The sequence below is a fragment of the Ammodytes marinus genome, assembly GCF_949987685.1.
Source record: "Ammodytes marinus genome assembly, chromosome: 22".
NCBI lineage: Eukaryota > Metazoa > Chordata > Actinopteri > Uranoscopiformes > Ammodytidae > Ammodytes > Ammodytes marinus.
Window position 1 is genome coordinate 16106100 of NC_137226.1, and position 24173 is coordinate 16130272.

General features: G+C 40.3%; 1 protein-coding gene and 1 long non-coding RNA gene across 2 annotated transcripts in view; one reads left to right on the plus strand and one right to left on the minus strand.

Moving 5' to 3' along the window:
• LOC307268217 (chemokine-like protein TAFA-2) overlaps window positions 1–24173 on the minus strand; it is a 67371-nt gene that overhangs the window by 29851 nt on the left and 13347 nt on the right. The gene's annotated exons all lie outside the window — the stretch shown is intronic.
• On the plus strand, window positions 2207–4881 carry LOC307268801. Its single transcript, XR_013845473.1, has 3 exons — window positions 2207–2374; window positions 3124–3252; window positions 4373–4881. It is a non-coding gene; the product is annotated as an uncharacterized lncRNA (long non-coding RNA).

The following is a 24173-nucleotide window of genomic DNA, read 5'->3' on the forward strand; positions in this document are numbered from 1 at the left end:
TAGGGGTAGGGTTGAGAGGGTCACCTGCCCGATTTTCATTCGCATCGGCAATCACACGGAAGAGATTAAGTTTTTTCTTATTGATACACCTCAGTTACCCCTCATTCTGGGACACCCATGGCTCAAGGAACACAACCCTCACATCAATTGGAGGACTGGGAGGGTGATGAGCTGGGGTCCAAACTGTGCATCTCACATGATGGAATCAGACTCTGTTCAACGCCAACCTGTTGGATGTGAGCCCCCTCCTGCCACAAGTGCCTCTGTCTCAAAATCTCACAGTTCAGTAGGCCTTCCCTGTGCTACCCCCAGTGACCACCTGACTCTCGGGGTTATTGAGACCTTGACTCCCTCTGATTCTTCGCCCTCTGTGTCTCTTCTTGCAAATGGGGTTCCTGCAGAGTGCGCTGAACTTAGTGAAGTCATTAGTAAACATAAGGGCCGTCCACGTTCAAAAAATCAGAGGCTAAATGCCTTATCTCTACGATTCCAGTGTTCAGATAGTGACAGTTCTCCAGAGCCCATTGTGCCCCTTACCCACATCTGTGCCCCACTGACTGGGGAGATTGACACAGTGGTTCAGGGGGCTCAACAGCAGGAGCCGGACCCAGGAGGGGGGCCCCAAGGCTGTCGGTATGTTCCGGCACGAGTGCGATCACAAGTGCTTGAGTGGGGCCACTCCACACACCTCACAAATCACCCTGGTGTTCGTCGCACTATTGGTTTTCTCAAACGGAGATTCTGGTGGCCCCGGATGGGTAGAGATGTGAGCGAGTTTGTGGCAGATTGCAAAATTTGCGCCCGAAACAAGACGTCACAACAACATTGCCGCCCAGCCCCAAACTATCGGGTGGGTCAGAGGGTGTGGCTCTCCACAAGGGATCTCCCACTGCGGGTAGAGTCTCGCCAATTGCCGCCACGTTTCGTTGGTCCCTTCAGGATCATTCGAAGGATAAACCCCGTCAATGTTCGCCTCTTGCTTCCTCGGTCCATGAGGATTCACCCCGTGTTTCATGTTTCCCGCCTCCAGCCAGTCTGTTCCGATCCACTAGCCCCTCCAGGGAGGCCTCCACCCGGGGTGGGTGGGGGGTCCTGTTGGAACGTCAGGTGCCGTTCCTTAGAGGGGTGGTCCTGTGAGGAAACGGAAGGTTCTCCGTGAGAATGGTGACTGATTCCCTCACTGCAATCTGGTGTGTGGCACTGATTGGTTGATTGGACCCAGGTGTGAGGAGATGATATATGCCCTGAGATCCCAGTGCTCTGTGCTGCTCATTATCTCACCTTAAGAGGTAGTGAGAGGTTGTGTCAAAGTGCTCTCTGTGTTAAGTTTTTCTAGTCTTCTGTTTTACTTGTGTGTTTCCGTTCAGCTGCTTGGCAGCGGTGGTTTAGTTTGTGCTTTAGTTTTTCTATATTAAAAGGTAGCCTGTGTGGCCCTTTCTAGTCTTGTGCTTTTTGTTTTCTCCCCCTCCCCTTCTTCGCGTTAGCGATTTAGTGGTTATCCCTCCGGGGATAACTTTAAGACACCCTTTGGTCCGCACCTGTGTCCCAAACCCCCCCCCCAGTCCTCACAAACACTTTGCCCAATATTATTTTTCCTCTTGTACTGACTGCACTGAACAATACATAAAAAAACAGTTTTGGGTTATGTTCCCTTTCTGTCACGTTCCCTTTCTCTGCTCCGGGCAGCTATGTTGTGTGCTCGCCTCTTAACAGCTTGGGGGGCAGGCTAGTTAACATGTCTAGGGACTATCAACGTGTCCCAATTCCACACTTGAATGTAAAGAACACTATTTAGCAGCAGTGCACTATTTTGGCCTTGCATACTTAACCCTCTGGACCCGGAGCCCGCAGTACTGCGTTCTATGGCGTTCTGTCGGTGATTTCGTTATGTTTTAATACATTATTTAACATTATTAAATCGCAGCAATGTGGTTTAAATATCACCGGAAAGCTGAGATTCTCCCCTTTCCGGGACATATTCTCGCGTGATTCTACGTGACTCACAGCCAGAGATATGTTGCTGAGAGGCGCGAAAATGTATCAACCCTTTCCCTTGCGCTACTGGCTGAGCCGCTTGTCAATCAACATTTTGCGAAAACGTCATCGGCCCTTTCCCTTGCGTGATTGGTAGAGCTGCTTGCTGTCATATTTTGTGAAAAACCATCCAATCAACTTAGTGTAATCACTAAGGACCTCCCACTAAGGTCAAACATACACAATCACTGAACAAAGGACTCCTATCATGCTCCTAATTTCGATTTCACCATGGCGCGGATGTTCGACAGCTGAGAGATTCAGAGGAAGACGCCAATTCCGACATTGAGGGCTTTGACGAAGAGGAATATGAAGGTGACATGGATCCATTTGAAGACGGGTAAGAGCATTTATTTGACAAAACGTCTGTTTTTGTAATGGAAGCTAAGTGTGAACATGTAAACTAGCTTGAATGTTGCGTCCGTGACGTGACCGATTTTTTTTTTGGAACTGACGTGACAGAGCTGTATACTCTTGTCGCCAGCCTTCTGTTGTTTGAAAACAAGTAAAAGTAAGCAATCTTCCCCGTGTGTCTCAATTTTGTTTGCTAGCTGTCTCGCATAAATGGACACCCGGGGTGTGTGTGTGTGTGTGTGTGTGTGTGTGTGTGTGTGTGTGTCAATATTTTGACACACACACACAGCGATGTCTGTTGTGGGAGATGGAAAGCCGTCATTTAGTCTGGCTGAGGGGAGGAGACAGAAGTTACGAGAGAGAGAGAGAGAGAGAGAGAAACAAACAAACTGTAGTAGGCTATACAGCTGTTTATAAACGGGTATAATAATTTATTTTAGAAATTGCAAATGAAGCTCTGTGTGTAAATGTAAGATAGCTTGAATTTTGCATTCTTGACATTACAGGGACTGATTTCTCTATTGATAGCACTACTTTTGTTTACTTTTGTTTGAAAATAATAGTAATAGATGTGTATTCTGTGTAAAAGTATTTCCCTTTACAATTTACAAATAGTACAGAATGGAAATGTTTTTGCATCGACTTTTATTACACTGTTGTTTGCAAATACAAGTTGTGAAGTTTAAATATTTTTGTTATGAGATAATGAGACTGATTTCTGTGAATCTGTGGCAGCACCAGGTCCAGGAGAAGAGGAGAACCACCCGCAAAGAGGTCCCGTGTCCTAACTCCACCAGCACCCCCTACGCAGCAGCGGGCTTGGAAGACTGAGGAAGACCAGGACACCGCTCCTCCTGTCTCCAGGTTTCAACCTGCACGCACCCCTGGCCCACAGCTAGGCACGCACTTCTACACACCAATTGAGCTCTTCAAATTGTTTTTCACTGCACACACTGTACACACACTCTGTAGCAACACAAATAAACAGGCTGCCAAAAAAATTGCCATGGGTAAAAAGTTTAAATGGACTGATTTGACAGTTGAGGAGTTTTACAAGTACATTGGACTCCTCTTTTACATGGCCCTGGTTAGACTACACCACATTACTGATTACTGGAGGCAGAACCACAGTTTAACCTGTCCATTTGCCGCAACAGTCATGAGTAGGGACAGATTTGGTGTCATCTCCTGGAACTTACACATAAGTGATCCAGATGAAGATGTAAACAATGATAGGAAGAAGGGAACGCCACAATTCGACAAACTCTTCAGGGTCAAACCTCTCCTCAATTTGATCAAAACCGCAGCAAAGACCTATTTTCATCCATACAAAAACCTAGCTGTGGATGAAAGGATGGTTGCCTCAAAGGCTAAAACTGGAATTACTCAATACATGAAGGCCAAACCTACTAAGTGGGGTTTCAAATTGTTCGTTTTGGCGGACTCAAGCAATGGCTACACCATAGATTTTAACATTTACACAGGGAAAAGTGACATCCCCTCCGGACACGGCCTCTCTTACGATGCTGTAATGTCAGTTTTTGTTTTTGTAAACCACATTTAGTCCCGTTTTTATTAGTCAACAATAAAGCATTATATATTTGATTATAGTCTTCGTCACATGACCACCATTTACGTTGCGTCTCGTCTCGTTTCTGTCACGTGATAAATGTTCGTTGACGACGATATTTTGTCATACATTTCGTTGACAAAAACAACACTAGTATCAAGTCATTATTCAGTCTCATTTTGCTTAATTCCTCATATGTGGTCAAAGTAGAGTAAGAGACTATTTGTATTTTGGGAAATTTGATTTTAGTCATGTTTTTTGCACTTCCCAACTTTTTTTGGGAAAATGACAGTGCATTATAGAAGCTAATGCTTTGTAAATGGGGATAATGCTTTCGCTCAGCAGGATAGTCTTTTTGTTTTCATGCCTGTTCACTTTTCTTGGCTCATTTGTTATCTGTCTGTTCTCTTCCAGTTTTCCCTGGTGGAGACGAGACGGTGTGGATCAGGTCCTTCCTCTGGCAGCATCTGAAGTTCTCCTGCATCCACACTATTCATATTTTATTTTAGTATTAGCATGTTAACATTAGTCAATTATTGTATTCCTTCGCTAAGCTAATGTTTTGGAGAGGCAATTTCAAGAGCCAAAACAATTTGTCCTGGTGAATAAAGGTATTATTTCACATAAGTTTCCACATTTTTCAAAAATCTGACTTCAAATTGCAGCATTTGTGTCAAAATATTTTTGTTCACATTGGACTAGGGCAAAATTGAACCTTCCTAACTGAGAGCTGAGAGTGTTCTGAACATTTTAATATGAATCAGCTGGGTATTATGTTATCTACTTGCCCTCTAAAATGGTAATTTATAAAAGCATGTAAAATCGAGAAAATGCCCTTAGATCTCAACCAAAAAAACGTTTGGACAAAAAGATCATTTTAGTCATGTTTTTTGCTCTTCCCAACCTTTTTATGGAAAAATTCCAGTACATTTTAGAAGCTAATGTTCTGGAGAAGCAATTTCAAGAGCCAAAATAATTTAATCAGATGAATAAAGGTATTATTTCACACAAATTTCGAAATTTTTCAAAAATCGGACTTCAAATTTCAACATTTATGTCAAAATATTTTTTTTTTACATTGGACTAGGGCAAAATTGAACCTTCCTCACTGAGAGCTGAGAGTGTTCTGAACATTTTGATATGAATCATCTGGGTATTATGTTATCTACTTGCCCTCTAAAATGGTAATTTATAAAAGCATGTAAAATCGAGAACCAAAAAACCAAAAAACGTTTGGACAAAAAGATCATTTTAGTCATGTTTTTTGCTCTTCCCAACCTTTTTATGGAAACATTCTTGTACATTTTAGAAGCTAATGTTTTGGAGAAGCAATTTCAAGAGCCAAAATAACTCAATCAGATGAATAAAGGTATTATTTCACACAAATTTCGAAATTTTTCAAAAATCGGACTTCAAATTTCAACATTTATGTCAAAATATTTTTTTTTTACATTGGACTAGGGCAAAATTTAACCTTCCTAACTGAGAGCTGAGAGTGTTCTGAACATTTTAATATGAATCAGCTGGGTATTATGTTATCTACTTGCCCTCTAAAATGGTAATTTATAAAAGCATGTAAAATCGAGAAAATGCCCTCAGGGCTCAGAGGGTTAATGTGCCCTTCTGGGCTCAAAGGATATGGGCTACTGCTATATGCTAATCACTAGCTACAGCTTCTATCGAAATACTATCACCAGATTTAAAACTTTGGTGTATTTTCACTATTTCGTTATGTTCTACTCCTTAACTAGGCATTACACACACAAATGGATTTTTAGTAGAATTGATAGCAGTATTTGGTTTACTTTAATTTTGCCTTTTTATTGAATGTACCTACTCCAAATATGAGATTATTGTTAAATCAGATAGCCAACAAAAGCGAGAGGTTGTGTACATTAGGCTAATTAGCTCGCCAGCAGTTTTTCGGGTTATCACGTTTAAAGGTGAAGTAAGCGATTTATTTATGTTAATATAAGTGTTAAATCGCTCTTTATTCATACAGTGATCACTTGAGATGAAGCTAGATAACTCGCTGCTTGAAGACCGCAGTGTATTAATGTAGGGACGAGGGAGGGGACTGCCAACTGCAGTCAGTGACAGGAACTTAGCTAAACTGACCATTCCGCTTACTGAACTTTTAATGTAGACATGGAGGATGATTTAAAATTTGATTAAACTTTGAAATAAAGCTTCCCTACATTGTTAAATAGCTAAAAAAAAAGAATTGCACAGACAAGCAACGATCGGCCTGTTAAGCTTATTCTGTGTTTCTAGATGGTTTTCAATTACTGAGATAGTCTTGGTTGGTGGCAGATTTCGGATCTGTGTCTAGAAATGTAGTATGCACACGCAGATGGGAACTTAAAAAAAATATAGACTGACTACGGTATGAGCTTTAGCCAGAACACTGGCACTAACAGACTAAATATTACTCTACCTGATAGCTGGGATTTCTCAGCAAGAATTAAAACCATATCAAATGCTTACAGTTTAAAACATCAGTTGAAATAGATAAGCTGGTATCTCCTCATGCTTCAGAATAGCTCCTTTATGAATATAAATGTGTATTTGAATATGGCAGAACACTTAATTGAAATCAAGGACTGCAAGTAGATCCGGATTCTGACCTCTTTTCTCCTATTTGTCCCATATGTGTCACTTATTTTCCGACTTTGATGGGCTCACATGGAGCCGCAATACTTTTCATTATAGTCTGATGTTCTTGGCCTATTAATAGTTAGTTGTTTGCAAAGGAGGAACAAACTGGGGAATTCATCCTTCACCTGCTCTCTGCATGATAAGAAAGTTGTTAATACTTTGCAAGTCAAATCATTTCAACAGCATTCATAGCTTGTACGATGCATTCTTAAAAAGGCGTCATGTTCAATAAATTACAGCAATTTTTTTAAACTAAAGAATATTTTTGTGGACCAGTGTATAAATCATTGAATGAGTGAATCATGAAACATTTGATATAGAATATAATGATAGGCTACCGCTACAGAAGAATACATTTCTAGGAGAATATATTTCAGGGTGTCTGGAGTCTGGATGTCTGATGTGATAAAAAGAAACAACTTTCTGAAGAAGGATCCCTTTGGTGCACGTTTGGAGTGTGAACAAAATGGGACAGCTCTAAAGTTCAATGCCCCCATACATTTTTAAAGAATATATATTTTTTTTCCAAATAGTCATTTATAAAAAGATGTGTGTGTGTGTGTGTATATGTATGTATGTATATATATATATATATATATATATATACACACACACACACACATCTTTTTATAAATGACTATTTGGAAAAAAAAAATATATATATATATATATATATATATATATATATATATATATATATATATATATATATATATATATATATATATATATAAACTGTTCTTTCATATGTATCAGGTTAGGGTTGATTTTCACTTCATACTTTGGACAACAAGATGTCTCTTATTGGACTGAAACATGTTTTGTGTATGTCCATTTACCTTTCAACATCTCATTTCCTCTGATAGTTTAATACTGCTCCTACAAACCCTGAACATCCATTACCCTGCAAACTGAAGGTCAAACATCCAAATGAAGTAGCAATAAGATAACCCCATTTTTGGGGCTGAGATTTTAAGTGTCTCATTTTGTGGGAATTGGAGGTTCTTACTTGTTTCAGACACTTAAAGGTGTATTTTTCCATAAATATCTTGCCACGTAAAGCAGCTTTAGTGGTAAACCATAATGTGTTTTTCTGCCGTGGTATTTTAGAAAGTGTAAGATTCAATTTTCAGTTTCCCTCAATTATAGGAAGATGCACCCTCGAATCGTTCAAGGCAAGTGTGTAATCCGCGGTATCACAGAGATTGCAGGGCGGGCGGAGGGAGTGTTATTAAACCGTAAAAGCTGGACTTTCCCTCTCTGTTTCCACAGCAGGATTGGATACAGGGATTACCCCTTCTTCCCCCTCCATCTCTATCTCCCTCTCACTTCGACCGTGACAGCGACTGTCACCTCGGACGGCTGCAAGGAGCCGATTGCTCCGCCGCAGAACAAACATCGCTCACTCGCCAAAACACAGATGTTCCCTTCTGACAGTTGAGGAGTGAAGCTCCCAACCCTGTCAGGCCAAACAAGGGAGTTTGCCCCCACTCTTTGTCAAGCACTCTCTGAAGCAGCTGCCACAAATGCTGCTCGGTTCTCCTCATAAACACGACAAGACAGCTGTCAGGGCCGCGTTGAAGTTGACGTATGAATTTAAGACGGTAAAATGAGCCCTGCTTTGGCATATTGTCCTGACAACCTGCTAATGAAATCATTATACACCAGCCCACAGCGGTACCGAGCTTCAACGCCGAGTGATTCCCAATCCCAATTTCTGTCATAAGACACTTGATTCGGTCGTTCATGCTCACTTCTGATTTGCTGCATACAGTATATCTGCTTATTTTTGGATGCCTGTTTCAATTGTCGGATGTAAGCCATAAGCCATATCACAAACGTAAGACCTGACAGCTTTGTGAGATATCAACGCGCAATGAATATGTCTTAATCATTTGACCCTTTTTGACCGGTTTTCTTCATAGTCACCTTGAAATACCAATCAAGCCACACATTTTATGGGGGGTTGCTTTTAGTCACAGCATCTTTTTGTGAACCAATGCTAATGCTTCTCTGCAAAGCTGTCTTGCCACAGAAAAGGGGATTTTGTGAGGTCTGCTTTAGATTTCAGTCTAACAAAAATCAGTGGACTCATTCTGGGCTTGTTCAAAACTGTACAAAGTGACGGCACACAGCTTTTTTTTTTCCCCGCTCACACTGATTGTTAAAAAATGGAACCTCGGATCACATATGACAAACTGATTGGGAACTTTCCAGCTGTGGTGTGAACGGAGCCTTGGCAAAGGAAGGCTTTGATTTGAAATGTCACCATAGGAAAAAGCCCAGGCGGAGCAAATATCAGCGCTGTTACCGGACACTGATGCAGAGTGCCCTCTCACAGAGTTAACCACCAAAACGACCTTCCGCAACGACACGTGGAGATGCTATCTGAGAGGCCACACTCATCAAAACCACAACAGCCGAATGGTCCCAACCTTAGTTATCCTCTGATCAAAATGTCTATGTGTCACCGTCTCAAGATCCAGTGTGCTATTTCAGTCCATCCCCACCGTCAAATATTGCCTAGCACTCTCATACAGATCACAGTGTACCTCTCTAAAACCAGAGTCTCCTCTTCTTTCTTTTTATAGTTAAGAGCTCATAACACATCCGCCGATTGTTTGCCTCCATGTAATTGCTTTCTTAGCTGAAGATGTATGAATTAGCAATGAGTTACAGGCTAAACATTTCAGTTAAAATAAGCACATTAAAGAGCATATTAAGCATTTGACTCATACAGTATGTTGCACTGATGCCAATCATCATCTAAGCAGGTTTTTAAAAAGTGACTGCAATTTTAAGGTAATGGTTCTTTACCGGAGTATTGAACTTTTGGGTTATTTTACACTTTGACACCGCTACCTACGTTTTACTGCACTACATTTACTTGACAGCTATGGTCACTGATAAAACAAAAATAGCTCAGAACTGAAAGTAGCTTATAAAATATTATCCATCGTAATATATGCATAATATGCTACCAAACATTTATACAAAAGTAACAATTATATGTTGACCATATACAACAGTTAAATGCTGCATATACAATATGTGAATAATATTTTAAACAGACAAGATATGACTTTAGAGAGGCTGGTAGTTGAATTATGTTCTCTATGAACAGAAGATAAGCTGTTTCCCCATCCACACGTTTATGCCAAGCTAACTAGCAGCTGGTGTTATCTCCATATTTACTGATTTTATTAAAGTGTAAAGTAATACTTTACTTTAAGTAAAGGATTTAGAGGCCAGGGTCCAAGGAGTATCTATTGGTAAATAGTGAATAAAGTTATTTGTTATGCTTTATTATGAAAAAACTTTATTAACCTCTACACATGCTTCATGTGTTTGAACGGGAACTGCAACTGTATGGTGTACAGATTGGAAATCCCCATGGAGAAAATTGCTATTTGTGATTGACTTGTCTTATTGCCAGAGACAATATAAATAGACTGCCTGTTAAAGCGGGAGCCAACAAAAAAAACTGTATAAAAACACTTCAGTACTAAAATCTGAATCAAAGTCGAGTATCACTTTCACAGCATTCACAAGTGTACAGTTTCATGAACCCAAACTGTTTTATGTAGGACGTGCAGGACATGAAGTCAACCTGTCAAAACTGCATCAAGGTCCAAAGTAGATTACATCACAAAGCGGCATTTTTGTCTTTTTTTATAACATCTTCACATTGTGGTGTCACTGTGTCCTTGGTGGCTGCAGAGTCCGCCGTGTGACTTAAAGGACACTGGTTTGAGCCCTGTTACGGCCCGGTGTCTAGGTGTGTCGAGACGGTGGATTCCCTTTGCATCGCTGTGGATGAGTGTGTTAGCTCAATGACTGCAGAACAACATGGAGCATGATAAATAAATGATGTATGAACAATTACATTTATACCTGACAGTCAGTCAGGTGTGTGGCAGTCAGCAGGAAGCTCTTCGTCTGATTTCATTTGGATTTTGTGGGTCACAATTTCATGCCGTTACAGTTTCCAATGAGCTGGGATGTCTGCTTCGATTGAATAGAAATGGCTGCCGTGTTTATAGTCTTTCAAAGCAAATTATTATAACTACAGTTGTGCCAGTTACAGGAGTTGTTGCTCTGGCCCTAAAAGAGGGATACCAGGTCATGTCAAGTGAGTTTTAGCCTGTTTTCTGTCCCTCGTCTGCGCTGTCAGTTATATGATATGCCAGAGCTGAATCTCAGGCTCTTTGGGTTTACATGTATCGGAATATAAAATGTATAAGGAAAATTATTATTATATAAAAGGAATATTATTGTAACTGCTTCTACATGATCTCATTGATCACTCAGCACAAGATCTAAAGCCCATTGTCAAAGTTTCTGCCATAAAGAGAAAGAGGTGCTCTCCAGTGAACCTCTTGGTACATCATGTGACTCTGACAATACACTCACACAGACGTCTTTAACCTTGTGTCTGTATTGAATGTATAGTATCAGTGACAGAAAATGAGACCAAGCAGGAAAAACACAAACATTCCCTGCCGAGACATACAAAAAAATTAATTATAGTAATCACTTCTATGAACCTTTTGGAGAAGAGCCTTTAAAAAGGGTCACAAACTGTGACACTAAAGAATTGTTAAACAGTTGTATAAGGGTTGTTAGTTCTCGAGTCTCTTAAGACCCATGCTCAACTTCCAAAATTCGGCCCCACAATGTGAGTGGGCAAAAGCTCATATTCGTTGGTCCCAGGAATCACAGTCTCAACTGTACAGGGCACACGGCAGGCATGGGGTTGTGTAGGTGAGCGTTTTGCCCATGTTAGCGTTGGGGACATAGTGGCCCAATGTGGGGGTCATGCTACAGGCAGACATGTCCTATGGGCAGCAAACCCAAGTGCAGTCTACTATCCGTGGTTACTTTAATGTAGAGGTATTGTGATGAGAACCCGAGGCCCATTGCTGAACAGATCTGTACATGAGCTTAAAATTGTCCAAGTTATTTCATGGCCAGCGTTCTCACCAGACATGGCACGCATTGTGCATGTTTGGGATGTTCCTGTTCCAGTATCCAACAACTTTAAACTTTAACTTTCTAAAGCAATTGAAGAGGAGTGAGACAATCTTCCAATTTCATAAATTCAAAAGTTCAACATGAAGGAGATGTGTTGCATTGCTTGAGAGGTTGTCATAATGGAGGTCTCACAAAGTGCTGATCGATCGGTACTGTGTTCATTTCATGTTTTCTTTTTTTAAATAATTTTTATAGGGGAACCTGTGTGACTTATGTACATCTGTAACCCCACCAACATGAAATGAAAAGACAAATATTTGATGCATTGATTTCAGTTTGCTGATTTACATGTATTACCCTTTAACTTAAAAAAAATGAGTGTTGCGCGTATATATTCTAAGTGGCCTGTAAAATGAGTTTAACTGTAAAGGTACGAACACACTGCACTCCGCGGCGCGGCGGTTGGCCGCGCGAATCGCAGGTTCCGCGCCGCATGATCATATTGGGTCATATTGTGTCCGCCGCCCGACCAGAGTAGCCTTCTCCTACTCTGGGGATATGCTGGCGCTGGTGCTAACCGGTGCTGAGAGCACCAGTCTGCTGTGCTGATGGTGCTTTCCCCAAGCTAACTGGTGCTAACTTGGTTCATAAAGAAAAACTGATAGCTGTACACAGCAGGCAACAGACACATAGGCTATTCACAGAACTTATGGGAGCAAACTGTGACTATTATGTTTTCATCCATCTTAATTTCCTCTGTCAGTCGTCCCGAAGCGAGTGACGTCGGGAGGAGCTCGACGCTGATTGGCTATCGCGGCGCGGCCGGCAGCAAAAAGTTAAATATTTTCAACTTCTGCGGCGGCAGTGAACCGCTCGCTGCCGGCCGCCCATTCGCGCGCGAAATACATTGACTTTCTATGTAAACTCGCCGCGCGGCGGTGTGCAGTGTGTTCGCACCTTAATACACTATAAACTTCACTGATCATCTGGCTGTGGCGAGACTTGAGTCCCTGTCCTTTGAGGAAAATGTACATTTGCTAGAACAAACAAGAACCTAATGAGATTAGTTTTGCTTAGAGGGCAGCTTTACAATGCGGTGTATGTCATTTAAACACACACAGCTACTGTAACAAAAACTGCTATTCATTTGTAGATCATGGCGGGGACGACTTTGCTTTACTAAAATGGGGAGATGAAAAATTATTTAAGAAATCACATAGAAGAATAGGAATACATTACACTCTGAGGTAGTCCGCCATTTATCATCATTATGAAGCAAACAGCCGGGGCCTGCGTGTCAAAGCTTAATGCTCCCAGGATTCTCTCTCTCTCTCTCTCTCTCTCTCTCTCTCTCTCTTTCTTTATGCCAATTCTTACCTCTCGTCCCTAAACGGTTAAAGCACAGAAGCTTTTTGCAAGGTTGTGTGAAATATTATAGGTTTACATTATGACTAAAAGCAGTGTTTCTATTCAACAGTCTAAACTGGTATAATTGGCTTTAAATCCTTGCTATGTCTTTATCGTATATTAAGCAATAGTTGCTTTCATGTTCCAACATTGAGCTGGGGGAAAATGGAAGCTATACAAACACTTATCAACAGGGAGCCGCATAAGAGAAGACTGTCTATTGAAACACTGTGATATTGACTCTGTGTGAAACAGGCTAATAAAGTGTGCGGATATGAGTAGGGAGAGAATTGTGTCTAAATTCAGACATGAACAATGCAGCTGTGAAGATCACAGAAGACAAGGAGCGATTGTGATTTCTCATGTTCATCAAAAAAGCTGTTGTTTTTCTCACTCTGCACGCTTAGCTTCTGTGCACCTTCTTCAGTCTGCGTGGGAAAAATAAAAAATTCCACCTCTGATTAGTTGGAGCCAATAAGTGTGGGAAGGGGTGTATGTGTGGTGTTGGGGGGACATGAATTGTACCTGCTCACACACTTAAAACAGAGGCAAAGGTGAGGAGTGATGTGTCGCAGAATGGAGAAAAATCTTTTTTTAAATATATCCAATGAAACTCTTCAGGGAAGTTGACAAGCGATTATGATACTTAATTAGTCTGTCAGCAAATTATCATCACTCATCACCACGTTAGATTATTAGGTTGTGTATATATATAGTCCCCTCCATAAGTATCGGAACAGTGAGGCCAATTCCTTTATTTTTGCTGTAGACTGGAAACATTTGGGTTTGACACCAAAATATGAATATGAGACAATAGCTCAACATTTCATCTTTCATTTCCAGGTATTTACATCTGGATCTGATACACAACTGAGAAGATAGCTTTATTTGTAAAGGAACACCACATTTGTAGGTGAGCAAAAGTATTGGAACAGATAGACTTAAAGTACATTAAAGTGAATAAGACTTCATATTTTGTTGCAAATCCTTCGCTTGCAATAACTGCATCAAGCCTGTGACCCATTGACATAACAAAACTTTTGCATTCTTCCTTTGTGATGCTTTTCCAGGCCTTTACCGCAGCCTCGTTCAGTTGCTGTTTGTTTTGGGGGGTTACTCCCTTCGGTCTCCTCTTTAGCAGGTAAAATGCATGCTCTATAGCGTTTAAGTCTGGAGATTGACTTGGCCAGTCTAAAACTTTCCATTTCTTGCCCCTGATTAACTCCTTTGTTGTTTTTGCAGTTTTTTTGGATCATTATCTTGCTGCATGATGAAGGATCTTCCAATCAGTTTGGTTGCATCTTTATTTAAATTGGCAGACAGAATGTTTCTGTAGACTTTAAGTTAATTTTGCTGCTGCCATCATGTGTTACTGTGTTGTTGTCAAGATGAACCTTTACCAAAGTGATGGAAAGGCTAAAGTTTGGAGAAAGAAAGGATCTGCTCATGACCCCAAGCATACAAGCTCATCTGTGAAACACGGTGGAGGCAATGTCATGGCTTGGGCTTGCATGGCTTCTTCTCGGATGGGCTCATTAATCTTCATTGATGATGTAACACATGATGGCAACAGCTAAATGAACTCAGAAGTTTACACAAACATTTGCATCAGAAAGATGCATCCAAACTGATTGGAAGATCTTTCATAATGCAGCAAGATAATGACCCAAAACACACTGCAAAAACAACGCAGGAGTTAATCAGGGTCAGGAAATGGAAGGTTTTAGACTGGTCAAGTCAATCTCCAGACTTAATTGCTATAGAGCAGGCATTTTACCTGCTGAAGAGGAGACTGAAGAAAGTAAACAAACAGCAACTGAATAAGGCTGCGGTGAAAGCCTGGAAAAGCGTCAAAAAGGAGGATTCAAAAGTTTTGTGATATCAATGGGTCACGGGCTTGATGCAGTTATTGCAAGCGAAGGCTTTGCAACAAAATATTAAGTCTTATTCACTTTAATTTATTTTAAGTCTATCTGTTCCAATACTTTTGCTTGCCTAAAAATGTGGTGTTCCTTTACAAATAATGCTATCTTCTCAGTTGTGTATCAGATCCAGATGTGAATACCTGGAAATGAAAGCTGAAATATTGATCTATTGTCTCATGTTGTCAAACCCAAATGTTTCCAGTCTACAGCAAAAATAAAGGAATTGGCCTCACTGTTCCGATACTTACGGAGGGGACTGTATGTACTGTATATCAATAAGCCATGGCATTATGGACTACAAATATACAGCTCTGGAAAAAATTAAGAGACCACTCCAAATGTTCAGTGTCTCTTGTTCTACTTTATAGGTATATGTTTGAGTAGAATGAACATTTTGGATTTATAATATAAACTACTGACAACATTTCTACAAAATTCCAATACATTTTGTCATTAAGAGCATTTTCAATAGGTTTTATAAAGATAAGGTTTAAGAAAAATCCAGACTGGTCTCTTAATTTTTTCCTGAGCTGTATAGTACCTATTTGTGGAGGTCGCATCCACTGGAATGAAAATGAACAGCATGTCACATGAGCAAAAAGTCCTCATCAACTCTCCTACCGCTGTCACTGTCAACATATACATGTGGGCATCTATGTGGGATGGAGAGCCAACGCAGACAATATGACATCCTGTCTAGGTATTTTAACCGAAAATGGAGTTATTTATATTTTCTTCATCCAAAACAACACAGCAACAATCAAGGTTTATACACTGACGTTTAACACTGATGCAGGGAGATTGTAGATGAGCCATAGACAATTTAAACACCCACAGAAGCTCGCAATGCAGCAGCAACACTAGGGTTGGGTTTTGAGCCAGAGTCAGTAGGGAAATCTCTCAGCATCACTGTCTTTCTTCCCTTCTGTGTAAAACCAGCAGCTGGTTGTAAAGAACCTCACTCCACTTCTCTGGAAAGCACTCTGGGAAATGTAGGAAATTTCTAAACAAGATAAATGAGGCATGCTAAGGGAAACGTAGAACAACATTTTAAAATGAATAATAAATGCTGGACAGTGTTTAATGGATAATTCCATTGAATCTTATTTTTAGCTCTGCAAGTTAAGATTATTTTCCTTATCTACTGATTATGTGGTCAATCGTGAACAATTGCAGATGAAACATATGATATACTAAATTAAGTTGAGGTGGCTGTTAAAATAGGATAACTCAAATAAATGATTTCATGTATATCATCAGTGATAGAAATAATGTAATGGTCAAAACTACGGGAAGAAAACCAAAATTGTAAAAAAAAAAAAAAAAGATCATTTTATTCTAACATCGCACTGATGATATCTGCCTTTGTGTTTACCTGTTTACTGGAGCTGTAAATCGTGAGTCTTACAGATAGAAGGCTTTTGTAATTGTAGTAAGACGTGTGTGTGTGTGTGTGTGTGTGTGTGTGTGTGTGTGTGTGTGTGTGTGTGTGTGTGTGTGTGTGTGTGTGTGTGTGTGTGTGTGTGTGTGTGTGTGTGTGTGTGTGTGTGTGTGTGTGTGTGTGTGTGTGTGTGTGTGTGTGTGTGTGTGTGTGTGTGTGTGTGTGTGTGTGTGAGGAAAAGCGAGCCGAACAGGAAGAAAAAGTAAAGTGTAGAGAGAGGGCAGCCCCGCCAGCTTATCATAACGGATCTACACCCTCTCCTGCGCCGGGTTGTATTTACATTCTGCTCATCTTTGGAGTACACCAACACCAATGACATGTCACGGATGCGTCGGGAATGACAAGGTCCGCCGACAACAGCCATAAATCAACGGCGCCTCGCGTCCTCTTTATCTCCTGCTCTTTTTCCCGTCGACCTCTCTCGGATGTCAGAGCGGAAAGCGCGGCGCCGGACGTGGCCCTGTGCCGAGTCTGAATAAGGTTTTGCCTCTCTCCTAGGGCCAAGAGAGGGCTGCTGGCACTGAGAGGCCAGGGCTGAGGAAGGGGAGAGGTCAAAACATTTAAAAAATCTATTTAATTAAACAAAGCGATTTAGCAGAGCACACTTTAAAATGAGATAGTACTTGTTTTTTTGGTAACACTCCTCCTCTCCCTGCCCGTTATACATCACAGAACAACAAGGCTAAAGTTATTTTAGCCGTGGCCCCTTGTGAGGTTTATAATCCAGGCTAAGTGACAGGCTAATTTGTGGTATTAGATTGCTTTCATCGGGTCGTTTGGGCCAGCTTTGAACGTTAGCGGTATGAAAAGGCTGCTCTGCCTCAGCGGTCACATTGACTTGTATGCTGTAAGACTGCCGGCGGGGAGAAAGAGGCGAGGAGGAGAAGGGGATGTGGAAAAAGGGGGGGTGGTGTTACAGCGGCTCTCCATATTTCCATAGTCATGTTCAATCTTCTCACCGCAACATAAAGAACAAGACAGAATGACTGGGACGTTGGTACGAAAAAAAACAGCAGAGAGCAGTCAACAGTCTAATCGTAGTTTAAATTGTGTCCGTTTATAATGAACGATGAGAGCTACATTGAGCTTAATGTCCATGGCATTATAAGGTGTTCTGCGGGAGTGAATCCATCAATAGGGACAAGAGTGGACTCGAGTGGTGTTAACATGGCTCAAATAGTGAGACACAAACATCCTTTTTAAAGATCACTCAGTAGAAATCAAAGATTGCATGTGTGTTCGTGGAGTGTTAATGCCAGGCTAAAGTCTTGTATAACCTTAAACACACACACAAACACAACCGTTTTCTAACAATGAGATGGGCCCCATGCTAAGTCAACTTATTGCTGATGACCATTTAAAGTGCCAGAGGCCGGAACAAGTAATTAAAGGCAATAGAAAAATGGAGGATTAGTTGGAATTAATCCGCAACTTTTCCCATTTTCTTGCAGAAAAATGTTTGAAATGGAAGGATATGGAAATGTACCGGAGCATGGCAGAACTAATGGGGTGGCAGCTTTCCCCGTGAAATGAGAAGGGACTAATGGTTGTGCGGCCCTGGCTAAAATGGTAGAGTCAGATTGCATGTGGATTTAAGTGATTAAGAACACGGCTGCCCCAGCTCCTCCTATTGTCCAAGAAAATTTAATATATGACAATGCATGCTAAAATATGAAATTTCTCATTTGGAGAATCCGTGGCGGTTGCAGAGAATTCTGGGGCACAATTCACAGCCGAGATTATTAAAATGGGAGCTATCCTAAATGCATGTGGTGTCTGGGATTTGACTGGGATGCAGAGGTCCCTGGCTTAACGGACAGCAGGACACCGCCAATGTCCACACATTCCAAACAATAGTAGTGATGAAGTTTTTACGCTTTGTTCTTGTCTGGGAAGCAACTTAATTTAATACAGAGCCATTATTCCTTATGCCATTAAAGTGATCTATTTCACAATTGTTTTAAAAAAAAAATTACAGTATTCAAACCTTGATGAACTATCTCACCCTATTAGCAGCATTTTTATTTCAATATTGATTAAGTGGGAAATTAATAGTTATCACCTACAGTTTTTGCGTCAGTGTTAATTGAGTCAATGTTGTAGCACCTTTCTAGCCAGAACTGCACTCATAATACGCCATGAAATATGACAAGTTGTTAGCACTGAAAGAGAGAGCTTCATTAAATAACTGACTTTTATCGGCAGACATACAGTGCTGTGTGAAAGTTTGTGAACCCCTTGAACCTTTAGGAATTGTATTTATTTTTGCCATTATTAATTAATTTTTATCAATACCAGTATTTTATATGAAATAACAGATGTTTGTTTATCAATTCAACATTTTTCTTTTCCAGAAATCAATTGTTAAAACAGATAAAACAAATTATTTGACAACTGTTGTATGTGCAAAAGTTTGTGAACCCTGAGCTGCATTGCTTAAATCGAGCAAGTTAACACAATCAGATGGGCCAAATTGAGTCATGAAATAGACCAATGTAGTGAGAGATCTTTAGGGAAGAAATTGGGCGGCAGTGCGGCACTAGATAAAACAGAGATAAAACCAGGTCAGTTTAGGCTCACCAAAGTGAACCCATACAGGTCAGACATGCTAAAAGGGAAACAAATCTCTGAGGATCTCAGGAATAGAGTTGCGATGCTGCACATTTGTCTGGGGACAGCTATACACCTCGTTAGTGATTATAAGATTTGTCAGTAATCTTTTGAAAGTTTTACTTTATTATTTTAACTACAGTTACAGATCCAAAAGAAAGGTGAATTCCCGTACACTGTCTTACTTGTATGTATATTTATCCGGTGGGGACATTTCGGTTCTAAACCTTCTCTACTTCTAGAGTTCAAATGAGAAAAACCTGCAAAATGGAATACTTCCACTTTAATTGCAGCTGCTCACTGATTTGGCTGACTCAAGTCATTCTTTAGTGAGCAGAACAAGTCAGGACAAAGTACAAATATGATAACCATTCACAACTGCTGGGTGGAAAAAATAGACATTTCGGAGATATATTAATTCCTTTGATAGAGCCTCTTTAAAACGTACAATTCATTCCATCCCCCACGCGCATGCATGGCGTCTGAAGCGCCACTCCTTACAGCCACGACTTCGACAGGTGCTAACAGATAATTGGGCGCCATGCCGGCTACATCCGCAGCGCTGCTGTCTCCTAGAGCTCATTACTATCACTCAGAAGATCCCCTTAAAAACCTTCACAGCTGCATGACTCTACGCATTTGTTAAAGCAACCACTAGAATCTCTGGAAAAACTGACATACAGGGCCTGACACACCGCGATCTGTTGACGTGATGTTTGGATGGGTAAATGATTGCGCTCAGCATGTGGTTAGCATGTTCAACACACAGGTTCAACTGCATAGAATTACACACATGTGGTGGGATACAGTCGATCCTTTGATGAAACAAATGAATATCAATTGTGTATTAGCTGGTGATGACAGTTTTGCAGCAGGACTTTCTGCTCTATTGCTCAAACTGTTTGGAATAGATAACAGGGTTGGTCACGAGATTCAGTGAGCCAACAATATGTTATCTGGTACTTTCCTAAAAATCACTTTCTGTTCGTTTGCAGTTTTTGTTTAAAACACCCAGAATACCTATACACTTTTTATTGCTAATTAGATAAGCTTCTGTTTTAGGTATTTTTGACTTTATTAGAGAATTAAAAGTAGGTGAAGTACAAGAAGCTAAGCTACACATAACAAGGTAAGCCAACACAGTTTTTTTGACAGGTGTCATACCAGTTACAATTGCGTTGCATTGGCCATATGTGGCACCAGGATAGCCTAGTGTTAAAAATCAATTCAATGGGCAGCGTTGGTGGGGGGCGTGTTGTTTCTGGTGAAACATTCAATACAAACCAGGAATTACAGTTTTAGAAATAGGTCCACGAGTTAATTAGACGACAAAGCACTGCACAGCAGTTTTTAATGCTTGTTCGGGGCACAAGCTCAACTGGTAGAGTGCATACCACTAACTCCAAGTGCTTGGGCTTCTACGAATAGTCCAATCTCCTAACCTGTAAACCTCCTTTCCTATGCCTTAACCCCAAACGTCATCGGGGTTAAGGAGAGATGAAAAGGTGCTTCCTATCGAACATAAGAAAAGACAGCACTGTTTCAAATGAATTCGACTCCACTTTTCCTATCCGACGTCATTGCGCGACGGCGAGTATTGCTGACGTGAGTCACTCGCGTGAAACTACACTATTTTCCGAAAATGGACTACAACAAGCGCTCGTTTGATCCATGCGTTCTTTTCATATTGATTTTAATCAGGTTGTCGCCAACAGAGTGAGAATCACTTAGAACCCAGTATTCTACATTAGTTGTCATTTTGTTTTCTTATGGTGTGTTATGTGCTACGAAAATAACTATTATGATGTTGGTCTTTTATGGGTTCTTTATTATCTTTATGGGGGGTGGGGTTGTTTTAGCCGAGTTAAATCTTCCTCTCTTCTCTTCTCCTCTCTTCTGTTTTACCTCTCGTTCGTTCGTGTACAGTCGGTAAACTCCGTTGGTGGCTTGTTGCTTTAAATATTGCCGCCGTAAAGGATTATGGGATACCACTATCTCCTTTCCTTTCGCATAGGTTGCAGGGTTTTTCCTGGCTCAGAATGGGCCTTTGGGGGGTCAGTACGCGACAGACTTTTTTTGGAGTCGCGACTATGTGCAACAGTAAAGGCAAACGGTTTATGTATTTTAAGAGGGTGTGGGGTTGGGAGAGGGGAGTTTCTGTCCAGGTCAAGAGCATTTCAGTCAGCCTGTCAATCACTGCGTAACCATGGAGCTCACGTAGCTTATGAAATCACAATAAACAACCTGTAGATATGAAGTCAAAATACTAATAATGACTAGACCTACCTATTTAATACTTTAATTGTTTCTAATTGATCTAAACCATGGAAATTGCAAGAAGAAAAACAATCATAATCATGATTATTTTGAGTAATCACATTGTGTTATCACGATTATTAAAGACAGTTAATCATTGATTTAAGAACATTATGCATTTATTTTACTTTTAACAAGGTTTTTTTCTAATAACACCATGACTTTGGACTTTAAACAAAGGCCTAATTGAACTGAAAACAGGGAGAATAGAAATAGGCTAAATAAGTGAAAGATGATAATGATAATAGATGTTTGGGTTGGCTTTTAACTGAAAAATAACTTTTTTTGTGGTGCTTATGGATATTTTTGAAGGAAGTCTACTTCTAGGCAGATATTAAGTCACTCTTAAAGCTCTCCATTTGTAGATGATTTGCCTCACGGTGGACCGATGGAGCTCAAACTTTTTTTAAATTAATTTATAGCTGTCCCCAGACAAATGTGCAGCATCACAACTCTATTCCTGAGATCCTCTGAGATTTTTTTCGCTTTTAGCATGTCTGACCTGTATGGGTTCAGTTTGGTAAACCTAAACTGACCTGGTTTGATCTCTGTTTTATCTAGTGCCGCCGCCCAATTTCTTCTCTAAAGATCTCTCACTACATTGGTCCATTTCATCACTCAATTTGGCCCATCTGATTGTGTTTACCTGCTCCATTTAAGCAATGCAGCTCACGGTTCACAAACTTTTGCACATACAACAGTTGTCAAATAATTTGTTTTATCTGTTTTAACAATTGATTTCTGGAAAAGAAAAATGTTGAATTGATAAACAAACATCTGTTATTTCATATAAAAAATACTGGTATTGATAAAAAATGAATTAATAATGGTAAAAATAAATACAATTCCTAAAGGTTCAAGGGGTTCACAAACTTTCACAGCACTGTATAAAAACTTCTATAATCATGCATGCTTCTGAGTTATGCATTTCTGATAAATGACTGGATTGGATGTCTGTACACAACACCGTGACTTGGAGGCATCATTAAGCTTAGACACCAGATAGCAGTCCTACACATTTACAAGTCGACTGTGTCTTTGCTTGTGATTATTTGCTCAGTAGACAAAAGCCAAAGACCGGAGGGTACAGACTAACAACATCTAAGTGAGCAGTCAATCAGTCACAGATGCCTGCTGACCATCCTAATAATTCCCATTAAGCACAGCTAACAATTGTAAACGTGTTACTATTCTACCTCTTGTGGTAACTAGGGAGCTTTAGTTACAAATATTTCCAAACAAACTTCAACATTTTGGAAGAGAAACCTAGTGGGTATGGCTTCATATTTATTACACCGGATGATTACATTCCCTGAAATGGCATCCTCTAGTCGCTTCAAACGGAGAACACAACGTCAGCAGTGTTTGATAATGAGCGTTATTCACAGAGAGAAATAATTCTGTCAGGAACAGATGTTGTTTTCAAACTGTGGACATGTCACTGAATCAGATCACGATCAAGCAAAACCTCTCAAATCAATAGATATTTGTGTATTAGTTGCCAAACTGCTCCTGTGAGTCGCAATTAATTTTCTTGAGCTTTGGACGGCAGTGTGTTCTTATCAACAAGGGGCTGATGAGCCTATGTGCACACTCATACATACATTCACACACACTCATCTTTTCTAATACATACAGTAGGGGGGTAACAATACACATATGACGTAAATATGCTAGATCTACAGACTTGTTTTGATTGCGGTGCGGAACTTGCACTTTCATTTGAGAATTATTTTATTCATTGGAAACCTTGGTTGTTTGCAGCAGTATTTTCTTTTCTATACTGACAACTATCTATAGGCTGCAATTGAAGTTCATGCTTGAAAACCGAGGTACGTACCGAACCGTGACATTTGTATACCGTTAAATCCCTACAGCTCTTTGCAGAGCAGAATAAAGTCTGATGATGAAAACCAAGACCTCAGGAAGAAACCGCAATTTGCACTGAGTGCTTTCATGAAGTGAAAAGAAAACCTTCACATTTTATCAGAGTTATTTGTCTTCTTTCTCTCTCTCCTGGTATCACAGTCATTTATAATCTAAACCCAATCTTCCCGCAAAGTGAAATATCACATTTTAAGTGAACTTTAAGTGTGCATCAACTTAAAGGTGCTCCAAGGAATTTCAGTTTTTGTTAATTCTGGCACACGGCTTTAGACAAAAGCAGTAGTGTTTTTACCACACTGGCTGTTGTTCCTGGGTGAGCGTACCCATGGCAAAGGGTTTTCATATTCATGCAGTTAAGAATGAGATTGAAATATCCAGGTTTGCTTACCTAAATTAAGAAATGTAGTGTAAATAAGCTAGCTTCAGATAGCTAAGAAACGGTTACAATTAGTTACTAACAAGTAATCTTTACAACAACAGAAACTTGTGTGGTGCACTCATTTTAATACGTGAACACTTTTTAAACTCTCAATGAGACTTGGGAAGAACGCATATACTGTATTTTGGTGATGCTGTTGCTCACATTGCTTTACAAAGGAGGTTGGCATCGAGGCAACGGTGAGAAACATGCCCTTTAAAGTTAGATTCATGTCTCCCTGTTGGCAGAGGCGCTCCCAGACAGTATACCATCAGCAGATTTTTGTTTGGGCTAATGTGAATATGGGGAAATCTATAGAAGCTCACCTGGTTGGGAACATGATGACTCTCAACAGTCAGGTGTGCTGTGTGAGGAAGGTAGACTGTTGGTGGAAAGTGTGTCCTCCCTCCGGCTTTAGTAATTAGCTGTCAAAACCTTGAGCTTGACAATATAATTGGCTCCTTTGCTGCTTTAAACTCATTAAAGTTGGATATATGAGAATTTGATTTGCGCCGTGTCCTTCAGAGTGACTGAAAGGGAAACATTCAGTCCTCCTTAGCGACCAAGCTATCGAGAGCG